This window comes from Anabrus simplex, chromosome 5 (genome assembly GCF_040414725.1).
Source record: "Anabrus simplex isolate iqAnaSimp1 chromosome 5, ASM4041472v1, whole genome shotgun sequence".
Lineage (NCBI taxonomy): Eukaryota > Metazoa > Arthropoda > Insecta > Orthoptera > Tettigoniidae > Anabrus > Anabrus simplex.
Window position 1 is genome coordinate 167,241,622 of NC_090269.1, and position 21,687 is coordinate 167,263,308.

General features: G+C 41.8%; 1 protein-coding gene across 3 annotated transcripts in view; it reads left to right on the forward strand.

Moving 5' to 3' along the window:
• LOC136873871 (uncharacterized) overlaps positions 1-21,687 on the forward strand; it is a 615,800-nt gene that overhangs the window by 478,645 nt on the left and 115,468 nt on the right. The gene's annotated exons all lie outside the window — the stretch shown is intronic.

Here is a 21,687-nt window from a genome sequence, read left to right on the forward strand (position 1 = left end):
TAGATAGGCACATATTACATATTTACAAATTATACAATTAAGAAACCTGAAAATCTTTGTACAGATACACTTATAGCTCTTCGTTAGGTAGTCTCTTTCAAGTCCTCGACCATCCAGTTCATTTACACTCTGTAATACAATAGAATCAAACCCTGCAGAACTGTGTAATTACTTAGCTTTTGAATGAAGATTTCTTCTTCCATCTACGACGTCTTCTCTGCACCTGCGATACCTTAGTCGCGTTGAATGACGTGATGTGTAGCTCCAGTAAATGTGTAACTCCGGGTCTCGAACACAACATCCTCAAACTCCGTCGTCGACCAGAATAGTCTATCTTCCAACCGTTCTGACTACCAGGTTTGGTTTACTGATAGGATAGGCTCACTATGACACTCAGCCCTCCTGTCAAGCAGTTTGAAGTTTGTGTTATTGCCGGTCTCCTTGTACTAGCAGTTTGCTAACTATGCTGTACACAGTGATTCCTCTACTGCCTCGCGTAACCCTTTGCAGTTTCTAGACTGTTTGCCTAGCCACATTTAACTGGTTCTGCAGCTCACTGCTATGTACATAACCTACAAGTTCTGCACTGCTATGGCTCACAGCCACCCACACATTACTAGCACGGAAGCTGGACATTTTCTCTCCCTTTGTGACTCACATTGTCTATACTGTCATTAGACCAAGTTTCTCCCCTTGTGACTTACAGCCACACACATGTTGTTCACACGGCAGTCGGTCAGATTCTCCCTGGTGGCGCTCAGCCACATACACACGTTGCTATCTTGGTAGTCAGCCCGTTTCTCCTCCATCTGTCGAAGTATCATTCCCTATATGTCCTGTTCGAAATCTCTCGAAGCTTTCCCCTCTACTCCTCCAGGAGTAAGACGTTTTTAAGTCTGATTGGTTCACGAGTTCCTCCCACTAACTAATGGAGGAGTGACATAGAATTCACGTGAACAATTTGCTTCTTGCTGCATCAACAATCCATGCGATATTTACTTCGATTTGCTTCAAGAAACACTTACAGAACTTTCTTTTGTGTTTTCTGTTTTACACTGATGCCGTGTAGCTGACTATTGCACAGCGTTACACATGAACCCACTTTATGTTGCACCAGCTAGCTTCAAGTAAAACTTGTATGAAGTCTTATGCTTTGAATACTTATTACTCTCTTTCACTTAATAAAATTATCACTCAACATTTGAAACACTATAATTTCTTGCCACTGTTACACAATCATATTAACTCTATAACAGTACTCAATATCCTTGGTCTCGAAGGTCGCGGATTCGAGACTCGCAGGAATCCGTTCGCTCGGCACTGAGACATGAAAGGGCGCGTCGCTACACATATGAGGGCACCATGAGCCAACCTTCTGGACCAAGTAAAAATCCCTGATCTCCCCGGGAATCAAGCCCGGGGCCTCCGGGTGAGAGGCAGGCATGCTACTTCTACACCGCAGGGTCAGGCGCTATTTATTAGCTAATTGCAAAATCTTATTCTTGCAATGAAATCTGTAGGCTGTATGTCATGGACTGAATGAGTATGTTAAAATCGTAAATGTAATAATTTTGTTGCATTACGTGATGATGAATGTGAATTCGCTGTTTTTCCTATTAGTCATGGAACCAGTACTATGCCACTTGTGAAAGAGTTGATGTACGCAATGTTTTGATGGTACTGTACAACCGGGAAACTGTCTACAGAATTTTCAAAGGCACCTTGTAACTGGTTTCTTCTTCTTGTGCAAATAATACTTGATCAAAAATATTATCTGTGCTTTAGGTATACCTAACCATCACGATATTAACCTTACAACACACCTTAGAAGTCCAAGAGTAACTAGCAAACAGAGCAATATGGCTCAGGGATTCCCACGGCCTGTGTGCAGAAGTGTGAAGTAATAAAATGCACTCTCTTTATAAAGTAATTGGAAATTCTAAATGGACTATTAATGTATCTCATGAATATAGGTACACTTTCCATGTCTTATACGGCATTTGAATGGAATCAAAACAGGTATTGTAGTATTCGTTACAAACCATGTGGAGTGCAGTTGTAGCTCGGAGTTGTACTTTGACGTGTATGGATCTGCGTACTCTTGAGGAAGCTACCTACAACTGTCCAAAACGAATCACCATCAACAGCGTCATATGCTTTCAATTTATATGAGCACCGCGGAGAGGTTTGGCGATGGGAGACCCGTTATCTGGAATAATAGCTGATATATACTTAGATAATCTCGAACACAGCAAGATTATTAACAACATCAATGGACTCTGTCTTTGGCATTGTTATTTGATGATACCATAGCAATCATAGATAAACAAATCAATAACAGTGATAATATATTATCTTTCCTTAACAATTTGGATAATAACATTAAATTCACCAAAGAAGATGAAATCAATAACTCTTTAAATTTCTTAGACATCAAAATCACATGAGTATCAAACAAGTTCAACTTCCAAATATACAGAAAACCCACTTTTTCTCCAACAACCGTAAAAAATGATTCCTTACATCCCAACTCACGTAAAAAAGCCACTTATCACAGTCTAATATACACTGACTGACAGAGCAAATGCAACACCAAGAAGGAGTGGTCAGAACTTTATGCCAATTGCAGGGTAGACTGACGTCACTGAGGTATGCTCATGGTGTGAAATGCGCCGCTGTGCTGCGCACGTAGCGAACGATAAATGGGACACGGCGTTGGCGAATGGCCCACTTCGTACCGTGACTTCTCAGCCGACGGTGATTGTAGAACGTGTTGTCATGTGCCACAGGACACGTGTATAGCTAAGAATGCCAGGCCGCCGTCAACGGAGGCATTTCCAGCAGACAGATGACTTTACGAGGGGTATGGTGATCGGGCTGAGAAGGGCAGGTTGGTCGCTTCGTCAAATCGCAGCCGATACCCATAGGGATGTGTCCACGGTGCAGCGCCTGTGGCGAAGATGGTTGGCGCAGGGACATGTGGCACGTGCGAGGGGTCCAGGCGCAGCCCGAGTGACGTCAGCACGCGAGGATCGGCGCATCCGCCGCCAAGCGGTGGCAGCCCCGCACGCCACGTCAACCGCCATTCTTCAGCATGTGCAAGACACCCTGGCTGTTCCAATATCGACCAGAACAATTTCCCGTCAATTGGTTGAAGGAGGCCTGCACTCCCGGCGTCCGCTCCGCTCAGAAGACTACCATTGACTCCACAGCATAGACGTGCACGCCTGGCATGGTGCCGGGCTAGAGCGACTTGGATGAGGGAATGGCGGAACATCGTGTTCTCCGATGAGTCACGCTTCTGTTCTGTCAGTGATAGTCACCGCAGACGAGTGTGGCGTCGGCGTGGAGAAAGGTCAAATCCGGCAGTAACTGTGGAGCGTCCTACCGCTAGACAACGCGGCATCATGGTTTGGGGCGCTATTGCGTATGATTCCATGTCACCTCTAGTGCGTATTCAAGGCACGTTAAATGCCCACCGCTACGTGCAGCATGTGCTGCGGCCGGTGGCACTCCCGTACCTTCAGGGGCTGCCCAATGCTCTGTTTCAGCAGGATAATGCCCGCCCACACACTGCTCGCATCTCCCAACAGGCTCTACGAGGTGTACAGATGCTTCCGTGGCCAGCGTACTCTCCGGATCTCTCACCAATCGAACACGTGTGGGATCTCATTGGACGCCGTTTGCAAACTCTGCCCCAGCCTCGTACGGACGACCAACCGTGGCAAATGGTTGACAGAGAATGGAGAACCATCCCTCAGGACACCATCCGTACTCTTATTGACTCTGTACCTCGACGTGTTTCTGCGTGCATCGCCGCTCGCGGTGGTCCTACATCCTACTGAGTCGATGCCATGCGCATTGTGTAACCTGCATATCGGTTTGAAGTAAACATCAATTATTCGTCCGTGCCGTCTCTGTTTTTTCCCCAACTTTCATCCCTTTCGAACCACTACTTCTTGGGGTTGCATTTGCTCTGTCAGTCAGTGTATAAAGGCATTAAAAATCCCTATGTCCTCTAGTAATTTAAAGAAAGAATTACAGTTCATTAAAGAAGCTAAATTCAATGGATTTAATACAGATATAATTGATAAAATCATCAACAAAACCAAATTAAAACTAGCTACAAATTTAACCCCATTGAAACCTGTCAAACCAAAATACGCTAAATTCATGTTCACTAACCATGGTATTTATCCGATAACCAATTCATTAATGAAGCACGATGTAAAAATAGCCTATACAACAAAAAACACTAATCGTAATTTATTCTTTAATCATAACTCTATTAACATCACAGACAATGGTTACTCTGGATCAGGGATATACAGACTAAAATGCTCTATATGTAATTTTTCTTATGTTGGCCAAACTGGTCGCAGCTTCTCCACCAGATACGCCGAGCATTATAATGCACAAAGACATAATAAATTTTCCGCATTGGCCAACCACATGAGGGACACAGGACATAAATTCACTACAATAGAACAAGACCTTCATATCCTCAAAAGAGTCGAAAAAAGTAAACTTATGACTGAGTACGAAAATTTAATCATTTTCCTCGACCAACATTTTAACAAAGATAAGAACTTAAACAACATTATTGATATTTAAAAAAAGCCCCTTGTATGAACAGATTTTATGTCTTTTACAAGATTCAATTCCCCTCACCAATATATTCTTAAAAGTTTTCAACCTCAAATTAATAAGCCCTCCTATATCCTCTACAACTAATACACTTCCCTCCCTTCCCCTCACCGCCAGTACCTCTAATTCAAATGTAACCAATAGACCCATAGCCACACCCACTGTAATATCGCTCCCTCAAACGGCATCTCACCGTTACAATACGCATAGCAATACACTTCCCTCTTTCTGTCCCACCAATAGTAGCTCCCCTCCAAGTACTACAAACAAGCCCATAGTTACGCCTTCGCAAACAGATCCCCCTCCAACTCAAACCTACAGCTATAACATTCGTAGTATGAAGTTGACAGTCGTAAATGTTATGGAGATTTCCGTGGTAGTTAGAGGTGAAAGAAGGTGCGGGGGTGAACGGGCCTCAAAATACGAAATTAAAGTTAAGATAAAATTTAACAAGGTTATATTTTCTTTTCAAAATTAAGAAATAACAAGCATGGCAGGTACAGAGTAGCAAAGCCACTATTCGAGAATGTACAATTACAGAGTTACAGGATGGGCTCCGAGAGCCAAACCCACAATACATGAACAATTAGCCCAATCTTACGATATACAGAAATTCAACAAAGGGGCAGAAGACCCCAATCATGCCCAGGAGCACTTGCTCCCAATTACACAGTAAAGCCTCCTCGAGGCTTACAACACTCAATTTTCGAGAAAGAGCCACTCGCCTTCAACATTAAGCCTATTAAAGGCCACACCAAACTCCACCTTCAAGTTGTCCTCTAAGGACATAGACACAGTGGTAAAATACCCAACCTACTGAGGCCTATTAAGTGAGAAAAAGAAAAATAACCATTTGAGAGGAGGCGATCTGCACTCCTAATACACTTGTTTAAAAACCTAATCTGGCACTAGGCCGCTAATGCAAGGGCTAATCCCATACTAAAGAGGTGACTTAAGAAAGAAACAATTTACATTACTGTTACGGAAGAATCGGTTGAGAAAAATAAGTTCACCTCAGAACAATATGAGTGGGAGCTCGAGAGGGTTAAGCACTCTCTATCCCAATATGTAGTTTAAAAGATAGAATACAAAGTGTCTTTACATTTTAGGGAAAGTTACATGGTGGAAACGCTTCGGACCCGCCCCGAGAGTTAAACTGCTGAGCTAGCAAGAAAAGAAGTTAACGGCCATTACCTTGTTGTTGAACTGCTGCCCGAAGAAAGAGGCGCTACCCGCCCCCTGCTATGTACTTTACACACTGAAAGATGGTACTGCAGTGGCCCGGAGACCCGAAAATCAGCAGTTTATATACTCTCGCGGAAAGTTCGAGGCGTTTTTGGAATGAGAACACCCGTCCACAAAAAGTTTATTGGCTAGGGTTAAGCAAGATAATCAAGTTGGGGAAGACACATCAGATTGGCCAGAAATTAATTAAAGAAATTCGGGATTGGCTAAATACAAAACAAGGGGAAAGAAAGGGGTATACAGCCAACTTAAACAATAACAGAAAGAAATTTAACAAGAAACAAACTTTTGAAATAAAAATTTCTCCAAAAAACAGTTCTTTCACTTCGCACTAGGGTGCACCATTGTAGTTTTTCAGTAGTGTCCTCTAGAAGAGAAAGTTCACACTGCTTACTACAGGTAAAACAAAAATACATCAAAAATGACCCAGTTCAAAAACTCATAAATTTCCAAGTAGTGACATCTTCTGAGAAACGTGAAAATTAATCCAGTAGATAAAGTTCAGACTTCCTCCAGCAGAGGAGTTTCAACTGGCGCAAAATTTTAAATTAGCGGTGTGGAGGTGTACCGCCCGGTACAGTAAATAACGTTTAGTTTCTAACGTAACAAATTACCCTCACCATCGTCAAATGGTAAGTGTACACAATTTCCACTTAAACATGTTATTACGATTTTTTCACACAATTAACACCACGTTTCTGGTTTCGTTTTACAGATTCAACTGTCGCTGCTGTTTCGACTAGAATGTCAATAAACCCATATTCTTAACAACATTTTAACATTGCATCAAATTGAGATGGTCCATAAAGGTCCAATTTAAACATCGTTCTTCAATTTTCAACTACAACTTTGTATTTTTTTATCAAAGTGAACCACAACTTCACCATATGCCATTGACTTTTGACTCTTATCTGTTGTAAACAAATAATTGCAGGTCACTTGACCATCTGTCATCATTATTTTATTCAACATTATTTTTTATTAAATACGATTTTGATCGTCATTTTCGTTGTAACCGCTGGTCGGCCAACATAATTTTATAGCAGTCTTATCACTTGTTCATAACAGACTGTTGCTTTGTTCATTTTAATTATAATAGAAACCTTCTAATGTCAATATTACAAATACTTTCATCAATTGTATATTTTCTCACTCAATGTAATATCTTTAAAACCAACATTATTTCAAGTCTTTTACCATATGTTAATTTTAGTTCAAGTCTCTCCAAGGCTTTTTAAAAAAATTGTTTTATTTCATGTAGATGTAAATCAGGTGCCTGATTATTTTAAGGTTAAGGTAATGGCTGATGATGCCTAAATACAAATATCATCAATACGAATCAAAAATGATATTCCCCACATGTAACATACCACTTAGTCAAGCAGCTCTTCATCTTTCTTCCAATTCTTCCCAGCTCAAACTTTGCAACATTTTTGTAATGCTACTCTTTTGTCGGATATCACCCAGAAAAAAATCGAGCTGCTTTTCTTTGGATTTTTTCCAGTTCTTGAATCAGGTAATCCTGGTGAGGGTCCCATACACTGGAACCATACTTGAGTTGGGGTCTTACCAGAGACTTATATGCCCTCTCCTTTACATCCTTACTACAACCCCTAAATACCCTCATAACCATGTGCAGAGATCTGTACTCCTTATTTACAATCCCATTTATGTGATTACCCCAATGAAGGTCTTTTCTTATATTAACACCTAGATATTTACAATGATCCCCAAAAGGAACTTTCAACCCATCAACGCAGTAATTAAGACTGAGAGGACTTTTCCTATTTGTGAAACTCACAACCTGACTTTTAACCTGGTTTTCAACATACCATTGCCTGCTGTCCATCTCTCAACATTATCCAGTTCACGTTGCAGTTGCTCACAATGTTGTAACTTATTTATTACTCTATAGAGAATAACATCATCCACAAAAAGCCTTACCCCTGATTCCACTTCTTTACTCATATCATTTATATATATAAGAAAACATAAAGGTCGATAATACTGCCTTGAGGAATTCCCCTCTTACTTAATACAGCGTCAGATAAAGCTTCACCTACTCTAATTCTCTGAGATCTATTTTCTAGAAATATAGCCACCCATTCAGTCACTCTTTTTTCTAGTCCAATTGTACTCATTTTTGCCAGTAGTCTCCCGTGATCCACCCTATCAAATGCTTTAGACAGGTCAATCGTGATACAGTCCATTTGACCTCCTGAATCCAAGATATCTGCTATATCTTGCTGGAATCCTACAAGTTGAGCTTCAGTGGAATAACCTTTCCTAAAACCGAACTGCCTTCTATCAAACCAGTTATTAATTTCACAAACATGTCTAATATAATAAGAAAGAATGCTTTCCCAAAGCTTACATACGATGCATGTCAAACTTGCTGGCCTGTAATTTTCAGCTTTATGTCCATCACCCTTTCCTTTATACACAGGGGGTACTATAGCAACTCTTCATTCATCTGGTATAGCTCTCCGACCAAACAATAATCAAATAAGTACTTAAGATATGGTACTGTATCCCAACCCATTGTCTTTAGTATATCCCCAGAAATCTTGTCAATTCCAGCTCCTTTTCTAGTTTTCAACTTTTGTATCTTATTGTAAATGTCATTGTCATCATATGTAAATTTTTATACTTCTTTAGCCTTAGTCTCCTCCTCTATCTGGACACGATCCTTGTAACCAACAATCTTTACATACTGCTGACTGAATACTTCTGCCTTTTGAAGATCCTCACATACACACTCCCCTTGTTCATTAATTATTCTTGGAATGTCCTTCTTGGAACCTGTTTCTGCCTTTAAATACCTGTACAAGAAGGAAGTGCTCTGTCACCACTCCTGTTTGTAATAGTAATGGACAAGGTCATCAAATCTATCAAGAAAATGGACATTGAACCAAACGCCCTGGTATTTGCTGATGATGTGCTTTTATGGGGAGAGACAGAAGCTGAAGTTCAGAAGAAACTTAATGAATGGAACAACACATTCAAAAATTTTGGACTGAAGATGAGCAAAACAGTGGAAATGACCATCAACAGAGAAGGAACAAGCTCAACTATATTTCTGGAAGGAGCAAAAAATCGAATCAGCCTCCCACTTCAAGTACCTCGAAGCACAATATCGAAAGACAACACTGTTAGGCAGGAAATACTCAGCAGGACACAGAAAGCATCGAACTTCTACAGTCAAGTCAGAAATCTCCTCTGGGACTGCAAAATACCACAGAAAGCGAAAACAATCATCTACCACACTTACTTCATACGAATCCTCACGTACGGTTTAGAGACATGTACCCTACTAAACAAAGACTTCAGTAGAATCCAAGCAACTGAAATGAGATTCATTAGAACCATGAACTAAACATCCAGAAAGGACAAGATCAGAAATGAAGTGAATAGGAAAGTAGCTGGTATTGAGGTTCCTATTATCAGTGTCATAAAGAAACGCAGACTTCAGTGGTATGGACGCATAATGAGAATGAACAGAGAAAGACCTGCCAGAAAATATTTCGACCTTAATCTCGTAGGAAGAAGACCACAGGGAAGACCAAGAAAACGTTGGTTAGAGACTGTAAGATCAGATGTGGAGGAGAGAGGATATAAATGGGAGGATGTACTGGATCAGAAGATGTATTGAAGACAGAAGGAGATGGCGAGCGCTTGTACACCACACCCGGGAAACTGGAGTTGGGAAATGATGATGATGACATACCCTTCCATTTTTCACTAAAATTTGTATGACTGCCAATTATACTTGCCATCATGTTATCCTTAGCTGCCTTCTTTGCTAGATTCAATTTTCTAGTCAGTTCCTTCAATTTCTCCTTACTTCCACAGCCATTTCTAACTCTTATTTCTTTCCAGTCTGCACCACCTTCTTAGTCTCTTTGTTTTTCTATTATAATAAGGGTCTTTACCATTCCTTACCACCCTTAAAGGTACAAACCTGCTTTTGCATTCCTCAGCAATTGCTTTAAACCCATCCCAGAGTCTGTTTACATTTTTATTTACCGTTTTCCACCAATCCTAGTTACTTTTTAGAAACTGCGTCATGTGTTTTGTCAGCCATTTGGTACTGCCTAATAGTCCTACTTTTAAGACCTTCCTTTCTATCACATTTATTTTTAACTACGACTAAAACAGCTTCATGATCACTAATACCATCTTTTATTTCAGTTTCTCTATAGAGCTCATCTGGTTGTATCAGCACCACATCCAGGATATTTTTCCCTCTGGTTGGTTTCATCACTTTCTGAATCAGCTGTCCTTCCCATATTAACTTATTTGCCATTTGTTGGTCATGCTTCCTGTCGTTCGCATTTCCTTCCCAATTGACATCTGGTAAATTCAGATCTCCCGCTACAATCACATTTCTTTCCATGTCGTTTCCTACATAGCTGATTATCTTATCAATTAATTCTGAATCCGTGTTAGTGCTACCCTTTTCCGGTCTGTACACTCCACTCTTTAGAAATAAGCCTTACACCTAGAATTTAATGTGTCTCATCTTTAACTTTTTCGTAGCTTACAAATTCTTCTTTCACCAGAATGGATACTCCCCCTCCCACCATTCCTATCCTATCGCTGCGATACACACTCCAGTTCTGTGAGAAAATTTCTGCATCCATTATATCATTTCTCAGCCATGATTCAACTCCTATTACAATATCTGGTAAATATATATCTATTAAATTAATTCTATTCCTTTCTTTACAATACTTCTACAGTTCAACACTAACAATTTTATGTCATCCCTACTTGATTTCCAGTTCCCTGTTCCCTTATCACCGCTCCCTAGGCCACTCCATTTCCCTGAATGTACCTCCCTATTACCCTTCCAAACAAGTTTCCTAACTTATACGTACTACTGCGGTTTAATTGAAGGCCATCTGAGCACAAATCCGTATCTCCTACCCACCCATTAGGATCTAGAAATTTCACTCCCAGTTTCCCACATACCCACTCCATAGTCTCATTTAAATCCCCAAGCACCCTCCAGTTAGTATCCCTCCTACACAGTATTCCAGTAATAACAATCTCCGCTTTCTTAAACTTCACCCGTGCTGAATTTACCAGATCCCACACATCTCCAATTATGTTGGTACTTATATCAGCTTGCCTTACGTTGTTGGTACCAACGTGAAACACTACCACCTTCTCCTTCCCCTCCTCCCTCTCTTCTACTTTCCTCAACAACTGCCTCAACCTAATTCCTGGATAGCACTCTTCCCTGGTTCCCTTTCCTCCACACACTTTCCCCACGTGTCTAACAATGGAATCCCCCATGACCAGAGCCTCAACCCTACCCACCTCATTTGATCTCCTCCTCTCCTGGTCAGCCCTGTCTTTCCTGATAGCTGCAGAAGCTACTTCCTCCTCCCTTTTCTCCTTGCCATGACCCTGTTCCACCTGTCTTTTCCTATCCTCTAGTCTACATTTCCCTTTCCTACCTTTTCTCTTCCTCTTACTTCCACACATCTCAGCAACAGTTCCCCGTCCCTCATCTTCCCTCTGTTGTTCTACCTGGAGTGACTCGTACCGATTTCGCACAGACACTTGTCCTGAATTCTGATCCTGAATAGAGCCCTTAGCCTGCAATCTCCTTCCCCTTAGAACATTAGACCACCTTTCTTCTACATTCATCCTGACCTAGAAAAACCAGCTGACTCAGCCGTTGATGGCTGCAATTATTGTACTCTTTGCTGTTAGAAGATTTAGAGCTGTTACAATATTTCCTAAAGGCCTGAAGAGAACTACAATTCTATATCTGGAAGAGGCAGAAGGTCCCCTTGCTAGGCCCCAATGGGGCACTTATTCCGAAGATGGTCAGGTGGCCCACAATAAAAGCAGGTACAAGGCTAATTAAGTACAAAAGTCTTACGAGAGGGAAGATGCGAGGGTTGTGTGCAATTCTTAAAGTGTCAGCATACTTAACACTTTTGGCAGAGACTGACATGGCCTTTAATGCAGCAAAGGTTTGCAGCCTAGATGTACGGCGTAAGTATGATAAGTAGGCTGGAGAAATACCCTTGTTAATAGTAGAGGCAGTTTGGGCTTCTGAGTAACTGAGAGCAAAAACTCTTGCATCAAATTTGATGTCCTGGATGAAGTCGGCAAGATTTTCATCAAGATACTGTAAACTAAAATAATACTTCTGAACAAGAGATGAAAGCACAATGGATGGAATAAAATGGGCCAACAAGTGAGCGTGGACCTCCTCAGTTGAACTCTTATCTGTAATGGTCTTAACAGTGTTATGCACTGCAATACCCACTGCATAATAGTAAATGATCTGAAATGTTTGTGTTATGGGCATACAGTGGTTTACAGAGGTGTAAGAAGGTGCGGGCATGAATGGGTGGATAGAGAAATGATCAAATTTTAATTTAAAAATCTAAAATTTGAAATTTTATTTGTTTCCTAGTTTTTTTTATTTTTAATTTTCCTTCTAGATCTTTAACTTTTTAGACAATAACTCATAATAGTTGGAAATACATAAGGAGAGCTCTACAGCTCTAGAAACAATAATTGTTTGAAATCAGGTACAGTAAGTGTTGAGATAGATAGCTCAAATGTTACACCATTCCCTAGAGCACAAAGGAGACGGGGCTCCAAAATTTACAACATTAGAAAGAGCATCTTTGCTCCACAAAATTACTCTCTAGGAGACTACTCTCCAATGTTTACAAGATTCCAGCCTGTCAAAGGCTCAGTTCAACTTTTACCTTAGGTTAGCAACAACCAGTTTCCACTGTCTTATTCACTCGACAGTCTAAGTTACATGTAAATAGTTAAACACCAGCAGAGGCTGTAAGTGCCCATTCTACATGGGCTTAGTGAAAAAGAAAAGGTTCAAGTTATTGGCCGAAAGTCAAAATGTTAGTCGGCAAACACCTGCACTCCTTTGAAATTCACTTGAGAATACTTAAAACCCTATGTGGGCTGATGACCCAAAGTTACAGAGGCTAAGCCTATACTACAGAGGTGACTAGATGGAGATAAAATTTTAAATTAGAAGAAGATATACATTTTAAAGATTATGAAATCCTAGTCACCTGAAGACCAATTTGAAGGGGAATAATTCAGGGAGCACATGCATATTCTAAAGACAAAGTCTTGTCACTGCAGCCATTGATGTTTATCTTGAGCCAGTCTTTTCAACTGAGTGTAGGTCTTACAGTTCATCCTCAGAAGCAGGTTCTTGAAATAAGACATTCTGGGTTGTCCTCTTACTCTTTTCCGGGCAATTTTTCCTTCCGTGATGTTACAAAGGAACTCCTCATGCCGCAGAATGTGACCAATAAATTTTATTTACCATTTTTCAATTTAAGTTACCAAACTCCGTTTTTCTCCTATTTCTCTAGGATTCATTCATTCCTTTGCATTCTCCTCCAGATCCACATTTCAGTTGCCTCTAGTCTTTTCTTTTCTTGCTCTCCTTATGACCAGCTTTCGCAACCGTACAGAAGCACGCCCCATACAAAGGTTTTTGCAAAGGACTACTGAGTTTGAATATCTATAAATCTACCAACATGAGGTTGACGTATTTTAACATCTTCAAATATCTCCGGACTGAGCCAGGATCGAACCTGCCAGGTTCGGGTCAGCAGGCCAGCACCTCAACCATCTGAGCCACTCAGTCTGGCTTTCAGAATGGGATTGACTCTCCTATCACCCAGTGGGATAAATGTCTTGTTCTGGTGATTACTTTTGAGGTACAAAATGTTCTATACATTTTAGTAGGTGACCTTTTTCATTTGACTGTGCTTTATATTGTTAGCTATGTCAAAACATCTCTTTGGGGAAACTGTGTATATTGTTTGGTCCCTGAAAACCAACAGCATCAGTTTTATTGATGCGTTGAAATTACATATATGTGTGCGTGCACAAGAAAAGGGACAGTTCTCGGTCAATGGTTCACGAAATTGTACCGGGCGGTACACCTCCACTCCGCTAATTTAAAATGTGCGCCAGTTGAAACTCCTCTGCTGGAGGAAGTCTGAACTTTATCTACGCTATTAATTCTCTACTTTCTCAGAAGATGTCACCCCGTGGAAAATTTTGAGTTTTTGAACTGTGTCATTTTTTATGTGGTTTTGTTTCGCTTGAAGTAAGAAGTGTGAACTTTCTCTTCTAGAGGACACTACTGAAGATCAACAATAGTGCAACCTAGTGCGGAGTCAAAGAACTATTTTGTTGGAGAAATTTTTATTTCAAATGTTTGTTCTTTGCTAAATTTTTTTCAGTCTTTGGTTAAGTTGGCAATATTAACCCCTTCTTTCCCCTTGTTTTAAATCTAGCCTATCCCGAATTTCTTGAATTAATTTTCCACCAATTATGTGTTTCTTCTTAGTATTGTGTAGGGGGTTTATTGATCTACCAATAAAATCATCGCGGGAGGGTGTTTTCATTCCCCTAACGCCTAGAACCTTCTGCGAGAGTATTTAAACTGCTGATTTTAGGGTCTCCGGGCCACTTCTGTTCCATCTTTCAGTGTATAAAGTACATAGCAGGAGGCGGGAAGCGCCTCTTTCCTCGGCAGCGGTCATCAATAAGGTAATGGCCGATTAATAAATTCTTTCTTTGCTAGCTCAGCAGTTTAACTCTCGGGGCGGGTGCGAAGCGTTCCTCCATGTAACCTTTTCCTAAAATGTAACGATCTTTTCTTCTATTCTCTTTTAAGCTGCATATTGGGATAGAGAGTGCTAACCCTCTCGAGCTCCCACTCACATTGTCTTGAGGTGAACTTATTTTCTCAACCTATTCTTCGTTAAGGTAAAACAAATTGCTCTTTTCTGAAGTCACCTCGGTAGTATGGGATTAGCCCTTGCATTAGTGGCCTAGAGCCAGATTAGGGTTTTAAAAACAAGTGTATTAGGAGTGCAAGATCGCCTCCTCTCAAATTGTTATTTTAGAGGTCATGTAATTGCCCATTTTTATTTAATAGACCTCAGTAGGTTGGGTATTTTACCCCTGTGTCTATGTCCAGTGAGGACAACTTGAAGGTGGAGTTTGGTGTGGCCTGGGAGAGGCTTAAATTTTGAGAGCGAGTGGCTCTTTTGAAAATTGAGTGTTGTATGCCTCGTGGAGGCTTTTCTGTGTAATTTGGAGCAAGGGCTCCTAGGTATGAATGGGGTTTTCTGCCCCTCTGTTAAAACTCGTGTTTGGGGTAAAACTGAGCTGATTGCCCAAGCAGTGTAAAATCAGGGCGCGAAGCCCAATTCCTGTAAATATTGTAACTACCCTTTTTGATTTGCTACTTTGTACCTGCCATGCTTGTTATTTCTTTGTTTTTGAAAAGAAAATATAACCTTGTTAAATTTTAAATTAATTTTGCTTTCGTAGCTGGAGACCTATTCACACCCGCACCTTCTTTCACCTCTACCTACCACGGAAACCTCCGTAACAAGTGGTAGCAGAGCGTGGTTGAATGGGTCTCAATTTAGCCCCTTTTGACGGCTAAACATTGTTTGTTCCGAACTCTAACTATTTTCCCAGTTGCTGGAATTTTTTGAGTTTTTCAAAATTGTTCTGTCACCATGCCCGGCCCTCGCGATGTTCTCCATCTTAACTATTTGCGCAAGGAGGAGTTGATCTATGAATTGACTATTAGAAATGTACAATCTGGAGGCACGGTTGCAGTAGACACAAACAAGCTTAGAGAGTCCCTAGATTTGCCCATTTCCATCCCCAATTTGGGAGAGAAAGAAATTGACGACTCTCTTTCCACGATCACGGAGAATATTACTGGGCTAGCTTCTGTAGTTAGTTTTTTTTGATGAAAATGATCCTTCTCCTAATCAAATTAAGCGTGTGCAAGCTAGGCTATATCATTTTTCGAATAGGGTTAACGATCTGTTGTCTCTAAAGTTGAATGACGTTCAGAAGAAGGAAGCTGGTACGCTGCTTGAAAATATGTCTGAATTATCTAGCAAGGTCACTCAATTGTTAACAGGGGAGGTTCCTCCCAAAAGCGATCTACCCACCACAGTGAATGCAGGTAGTAAGGAAGCGCCTCCCAAGGGAGAAGTTAATAGGATAACCGTTGCTGCTCAAACTATCCCTGCCCCATTGGACAACGAATCTGAACGTCGTGCATCATTGAGTAACATCCGTTCTGAATTAACTTCCTTGCCATTGAAACCTTTACCTACTATGTCACCCGGGTTTAGCAGCTTGCCTCATCCATTGGCAATGCTGCTCAGAGGTATCTCTAAGTTTTCCGTTAATACCACCAGTGATGTAATTTCTTTTTTAAGATTTCTAGTTGAATTTCAGGATCATGCCCTTGTGTTTTCTCTTTCTCCATGTCAAATTTTGCAAATTATCTATCCGTATGCTATTGGTATTCTCTCAGATAAAATCGTAAGAGCCATTGCCGAGCAATCATCTATTGAGGATTTCCATGCCCATTTGCTAGCTAACTTCATCCCGGCTAGGGCCAGGTCCTCCCTTATTCAGAAGTACTATTACCGTGTACAACGCTTGGATGAAAACTTGGCCGATTTCATACAGGACATTAAGTTTTATACTAGGGTGTTTGCTCTTCATTTCCCTGAGGATCAGATTGTACAAGCTATTGTGGAAGGGATTTCACCACCCTACAGGTCATATTTGTGTTTCGCGGCGTGCCCGCAAACTTTCTCTGAACTTGAAGCATTGGCCGTCTCAGCGGAAGGAGTTAGATACGCCGATTCTTTGCGTGTCGCGAAAGAACCCCCGCCTTCCTTTAGTAATACTCGGCCTCCACCTCGCCGACCAGTCAATCCCCGTAAATGTTATGCTTGCGGGTCGCCTGACCATCTGCGCAACAAGTGTCCACTGATCAAGTCAAGTGGGACAAGGAATGGAGCCGGGTCATCACAAGGCTGTTTTAAATGTGGGGCTTTCTCACATATCGCCAAGAATTGTCCCAATTCGAATAGCACCCCCTCCTGCTCAACTTCAGGTGCAAATTCCACCTATGCCAATAATAAAAAGTGACTAGTGGCTTCGGCTGAGTCGACTAATCCATCTTCCCGAGACTCAGCCCCGGGTAAGCAGGTTGTAAATTCAGGGAACGAGCAATTTTCAAATTCATCTTTTGAAGGTCCCAAAGAGTGTCTTAGGATTGCGGCGGATTCCCCCGCACCGGTCCCCTTTCTCAAAATTGAGTTAAATAACGAGCCTATAACAGCTCTCTTAGATTCAGGTAGTGTTTGTTCTATTATTTCGGCTGATTGGTATTCAAAATTGAAATCTGTTTGTAAGCTTCCTAACTATTGTTTGTCGGCGATCCAATACGTTTCGGCTAATTCCTCTCCATTAGAAATTCTCGGTTCCTTATATGTCAAAATTCGTATTTTTCAATTCACATGGAAAGTTAAATTGTTTGTGGCCAAGCATTTGTCTTGCCCCATTATATTGGGAGCGGACTTTATTTCTCACACTGGTCTTGTGCTCGATCTTCAGAGTAGGTCTTGCACTTTCAAATTTGCCTCTAATTGTAATATCCCTCTATTAAAGTGTAATTCTGCATCATGTTCTTCTATTTCGCCTACCCAGGATGAGATGTTGTTAGACCTTAGACATCTACCTGAGGAGCAGGCTGATAGTATTCGCAAATTGTGTCAGTCGTTTCCCGAGGTGTTCTCTGATACTCTTGGTGTTACTGACCTTATTGAATACAAAATTGAGGTCACGGATTCGATTCCTGTCCGTTTTCCACCTTATAGGCTATCTCCACCTAAAATGAAGGCTCTAAAAGAAATCATCGATCAGATGTTGAAGGACGGTATTATTAGGCCCTCTAAGTCAGCGTATTCTTCGCCTATTTTTTTAGTCCCGAAACTCCAAGGAGGCTTCAGGCCTGTCATTGATTACAGGGCTCTCAATCGGAAGGTGGTGTTACAATCTGTGCCCCTTCCCGACCTTCATTCTTGTTTTTCATGGTTTCGTAAGGCCAAGTTCTTTACTATCTTGGACTTGAATCAGGCCTATAATCAAATTCCCCTTGCCGAAGAGTCTAAACATCTTACAGCGTTTGCCACGGACTGGAATTTATACGAATACAACCGCGTGCCTTTCGGGCTCCCCACGGGAGCAGCTGTACTCACTAGGCTACTAGATAGGGTCTTCTCCGACATCAAATTTGAGTACTTATATCACTACTTGGACGATGTCGTCGTATTTTCAGAGACTTTTGAAGAACATCTAGATCATCTGCGAGAAGTTCCCGATCGCCTTCGTAAGGCTGGGTTAACTGTTAAGTTGTCCAAGGTTGCCTTTGCTAAGCCCTCTATGTCTTTCCTAGGGCATATTGTGTCACCGGATGGTGTAGCAGTCGATCATTCTAGAACACAGGCCATCCGTGATTTTAAACCTCGCAAGGACATTAAAGGTATCGCCAGGTTCATTGGTATGGTGAATTTCTTCAGGAAGTTTATTCCTAACTTCGCTAATAGAGCGGCGCCCTTAAAGCTTCTTCGTAGGAAAGGCATCAAATTCGAGTGGGGACCTTCTCAACAAGCCGCTTTTGAAGACCTTAAATTAGCTCTTTGTAATGCCCCTGTACTTGCTATGCCTGATTTCTCGAAGAAATTCATTGTCCAAACCGACGCATCGTCGTCAGCGGTAGCTGCAGTCCTTCTTCAAGAGACTGAACTAGGGAGGCGCCCCATCGCCTATGCGTCTAGGACATTGTCGGCTCAAGAAGCCAAGTATTCCATCTATGAGCTCGAAGGTTTGGCAGTCTTATTTGCCTTAGAGAAGTTCCGTCTCTATCTGGAACACGTCAAATTTGACCTGGAGACAGATAAACAAGCCTTAAGCCGGGTCGTAGGTAGGCCGCGTCGTACTGGTCGTATAGCCCGCTGGGCCATCCGTATTTCTGCCTTCCAGTTTGATGTTAGACATATCGGAGGTACCGAAAATGTTGTTGCTGATGGACTCAGCCGTATGTTTTCTAACGACGTCGAGACCCACGAACCGGTCGACAGTTCATCACCTTCCGAGTCCATACTATCTGAGGTTAATGCCATCCTAACAGATGCTCCCATGCTCTTTAGGGATATCGAGAAATACCAACGTGAAGATCCGACGCTGGCTCCGATAATGGAAACCCTTTCTTCTGGGGAACATGTTGTCCCTTATGTTCTGAGGAATGGTGTTCTATGTTGCCCTTCGAGGCATGATAAGATGATGAAAGTTGTTGTTCCAGCGGTTCTTGTACCTATGATCTTCAAGTATTATCATGAGACCCCATTAGGAGGGCATCTTGGTATCTTTAAAACTCGTGAAAAGATTTGTGAAACGTTCATCTGGAAAGGTATGGACGGTGAAATCCGTGAACTAGTAAAGGCTTGTAAATCCTGTTTGCTTAGTAAACCGACCATGTCCACCAAGGTAGGCCTCTTGTCTTGTCAGCAAGCGTCGCGCCCCATGGAACGCCTGTATATTGATTATGTAGGACCATTCCCCCAGTCAAAGGGTAATGCCAACAAGTTCATCCTTGTGTGTGTAGATGGTTTTACCAGATTTTCTTGGTAATTTCCGACTAAGCTGGCTACCGCTCAGTCTACCATTACTTGCTTAAATTCTATTTTTGCTTCTTTTGGTCCGTGCCAATATATTGTATCTGATAATGCTAAGGCTTTTACATCTAACTTATTTCGTAAATTCTGTTTTGACTTATCCATCTCTCATGTAACTACTTCTGCTTATTACCCTCAACCATCTCTGGCTGAACGGGTTAATCGTAATCTCAGGTCCGCACTTATTGCCTATCATCATGAAGATCATTCCAGGTGGGACACGTCCCTGCATTGGTTAGCTTTTGCTTTGAATTCGGCGGTTCATGAATCTCATAAGTTCACTCCAGCTTCCTTGATGTTCAAGTTTGTTCCCAACACGCCGCTCTCTAACCTTTGGTCTCTGAGTGACATTCTACCCGAGACAATAGATCCGGATAATATTAAAGATCTTTGGAAGAAGGCTAAAGCCAATCTTAAGGTATCTCATGAAAAGGTTAGGGAAAAGTATGATCGTGGACGGAGACCCACCACTTTGAAGGTAGGTGACCAGGTGATGGTCAAGAATTTTGTTCCCGCGGGCAAGCTTGCCCCCAGATTTCTTGGGCCATGCATCATTCTCGATTTTCTTACGCCGGTTACATTGTTAGTAAGCAATCCAGCCACCGAGAGGATATTTAGGGTTCACCTGTCCCAGGTGAAACCGGTGTAAATTTTGTGTCAACTTGCTTCATATAATTTGATAGGAATATGAAGGTTATTTTTTTTTTTTTTTTTTTGAGTTCCACTCTTAAGGCATTCTGCTCCTTCTATTTTATTTTATATGTAAGCATTTCTGTGAAACCTCCCCCGATTTGTTAAACTGCCATCCTGTCCTTGCCACGGCCATTACCACGCTCCCGTCTCCTGCTCCACTACACACAGTGGCTGGCTTAGATGAAATGCCATGGATATCTGCACGCCGCTGGCCCCTCAATCTCTCTACATGCCTGTGCCCTCAAAAGAAACATGATGGTCCAACACAATTCTGCCGCCTAGCTTTAATGTTTCAGTGCCCCCGCAGCCGCGCGGCGCCGTGCCGCAACTGGGTTTGAGGAAGGGCCCCCTCGGCCCCAGCGAGGACGACATGTGCACGGCGAGCCGGAGCTCTCCTCCCGGCCAAGGCTGATGTGCGGCGCACGACCTGCTACTTGCCCGCAGCCTGTATATGTTCACCGCGGGCGCGGCGTGTTTCAACACCTCTGCTCCCCTCATAGTGCGGGCGAGCGGTATCTCAGGGTACTTGAGGGGTCCGAGCGGCCTCCTTTGGACGCAAGCTGCAACGGCCGGTCTGGCCACCCAACTTCATCAACCTCAACTACATGAACAGTTACTATAAGCAATGACTACACTTGGGAATTCAACAGCAATATTTGGTGGACATTGCAAAATTTTTCATCACTTTTAAGTATTAAAAGTTTATCCTCAGAATTCTACTTCTACAAACTTAAAAACTATTCTTCATCTGCAACAACAAAATTTTGAAACTAAATCAAACCAAATTAAGAAAATCTTATAAATTTTTTTGGCAATTAATCTCCATATCTACATCAAAACTTGGACCTTGTTTTCAAACAATTTCATGTGTCACCCCGGGAGGAACTTTTGGGGGGGGGGAGGTCTGTACCGGGCGGTACACCTCCACTCCGCTAATTTAAAATGTGCGCCAGTTGAAACTCCTCTGCTGGAGGAAGTCTGAACTTTATCTACGCTATTAATTCTCTACTTTCTCAGAAGATGTCACCACGTGGAAAATTTTGAGTTTTTGAACTGTGTCAATTTTGATGTGGTTTTGTTTTGCTTGAAGTAAGAAGTGTGAACTTTCTCTTCTAGAGGACACTACTGAAGATCAACAATAGTGCAACCTAGTGCGGAGTCAAAGAACTATTTTGTTGGAGAAATTTTTATTTCAAATGTTTGTTCTTTGCTAAATTTTTTTCAGTCTTTGTTTAAGTTGGCAATATTAACCCCTTCTTTCCCCTTGTTTTAAATCTAGCCTATCCCGAATTTCTTGAATTAATTTTCCACCAATTATGTGTTTCTTCTTAGTATTGTGTAGGGGGTTTATTGATCTACCAATAAAATCATCGCGGGAGGGTGTTTTCATTCCCCTAACGCCAAGAACCTTCTGCGAGAGTATTTAAACTGCTGATTTTAGGGTCTCCGGGCCACTTCTGTTCCATCTTTCAGTGTATAAAGTACATAGCAGGAGGCGGGAAGCGCCTCTTTCCTC